We start from the raw sequence: 2,366 nt of genomic DNA, 5'->3' as shown, positions 1-2,366 counted from the left end.
CATGTGTTAAAAAAAACTGTGTATTTTCTTTTATGAATTGAATGTTTTGCTCTAACAACTAAAATGTAAAAAATATACACTAGTCTAGTGAAGCAGCATTGGAATTAAAATGTACAATTAAAATAAAATGTTTTAGCCATCTAAAAAAAAAGAAAAGAAAAAAGTTTTGATGACAAAAAAATCAAAACCTGTGCACTTGAGGCATGTTTCTGTCTGAATGGGGGGAAAATATAAAATTAATAGAGATATAATATATAATAGTGTTATAAATTTCGAATCTTAACAAACCACATACCTTAATAATTAAATATAGTGCTCTCTCTCTCTCTCTCTCTCTCTCTCTCTATAGTGCTTAACAAATTTTAAGATTTGTGCCACAGCTGCCCTAAACTAACAGAATTGGTGATTACCAAAATTATTTGACCAAAATCACCATATTTCATGTTTATATAATGGTTAATCCACGCCATTGTGTAAACTCTTGAGTCACAGTAGTTTTTCTAATGCAAAAATATAATTATTGTTTGGATTTAATGGATTCAAAGACAGAATGCACAAAGCAAGTCTTTGGGAACAACTAGAAACTATTTGGAAGTCAATAACAACAGAGACTGTGGAAAAGTACATAAAAACAATGGCAGCAAGAATGCAAGATATTATCAAGGCCAAAGGAGGCCAAAAAAATAAATAAATATAAATATATATATATACAATTATATATATATACAGTGGGTACGGAAAGTATTCAGACCCCCTTAAATTTTTCACTCTTTGTTATATTGCAGCCATTTGCTAAAATCATTTAAGTTTATTTTTTTCCTCATTAATGTACACACAGCACCCCATATTGACAGAAAAACACAGAATTGTTGACATTTTTGCAGATTTATTAAAAAAGAAAAACTGAAATATCACATGGTCCTAAGTATTCAGACCCTTTGCTGTGACACTCATATATTTAACTCAGGTGCTGTCCATTTCTTCTGATCATCCTTGAGATGGTTCTACACCTTCATTTGAGTCCAGCTGTGTTTGATTATACTGATTGGACTTGATTAGGAAAGCCACACACCTGTCTATATAAGACCTTACAGCTCACAGTGCATGTCAGAGCAAATGAGAATCATGAGGTCAAAGGAACTGCCTGAAGAGCTTTGAATTGTGGCAAGGCACAGATCTGGCCAAGGTTACAAAAAAATTCTGCTGCACTTAAGGTTCCTAAGAGCACAGTGACCTCCATAATCCTTAAATGGAAGACGTTTGGGACGACCAGAACCCTTCCTAGAGCTGGCCGTCCGACCAAACTGAGCTATCGGGGGAGAAGAGCCTTGGTGAGAGAGGTAAAGAAGAACCCAAAGATCACTGTGGCTGAGCTCCAGAAATGCAGTCGGGAGATGGGAGAAAGTTGTAGAAAGTCAACCATCACTGCAGCCCTCCACCAGTCGGGGCTTTATGGCAGAGTGGCCCGACAGAAGCCTCTCCTCAGTGCAAGACACATGAAAGCCCGCATGGAGTTTGCTAAAAAAACACCTGAAGGACTCCAAGATGGTGAGAAATAAGATTCTCTGGTCTGATGAGACCAAGATAGAACTTTTTGGCCTTAATTCTAAGCAGTATGTGTGGAGAAAACCAGGCACTGCTCATCACCTGTCCAATACAGTCCCAACAGTGAAGCATGGTGGTGGCAGCATCATGCTGTGGGGGTGTTTTTCAGCTGCAGGGACAGGACGACTGGTTGCAATCGAGGGAAAGATGAATGCAGCCAAGTACAGGGATATCCTGGACGAAAACCTTCTCCAGAGTGCTCAGGACCTCAGACTGGGCCGAAGGTTTACCTTCCAACAAGACAATGACCCTAAGCACACAGCTAAAATAACGAAGGAGTGGCTTCACAACAACTCCGTGACTGTTCTTGAATGGCCCAGCCAGAGCCCTGACTTAAACCCAATTGAGCATCTCTGGAGAGACCTAAAAATGGCTGTCCACCAACGTTTACCATCCAACCTGACAGAACTGGAGAGGATCTGCAAGGTGGAATGGCAAAGGATCCCCAAATCCAGGTGTGAAAAACTTGTTGCATCTTTCCCAAAAAGACTCATGGCTGTATTAGATCAAAAGGGTGCTTCTACTAAATACTGAGCAAAGGGTCTGAATACTTAGGACCATGTGATATTTCAGTTTTTCTCTTTTAATAAATCTGCAAATATGTCAACAATTCTGTGTTTTTCTGTCAATATGGGGTGCTGTGTGTACATTAATGAGGAAAAAAAAATGAACTTGATGATTTTAGCAAATGGCTGCAATATAACAAAGAGTTAAAATTTAAGGGGGTCTGAATACTTTCCGTACCCACTGTGTATATATAT

Source organism: Megalobrama amblycephala, linkage group LG4 (assembly GCF_018812025.1).
Source record: "Megalobrama amblycephala isolate DHTTF-2021 linkage group LG4, ASM1881202v1, whole genome shotgun sequence".
NCBI classification, from domain to species: domain Eukaryota; kingdom Metazoa; phylum Chordata; class Actinopteri; order Cypriniformes; family Xenocyprididae; genus Megalobrama; species Megalobrama amblycephala.
The sequence above is the reverse complement of the archived record's forward strand: the minus strand, read 5'-3'. Positions refer to the sequence as shown.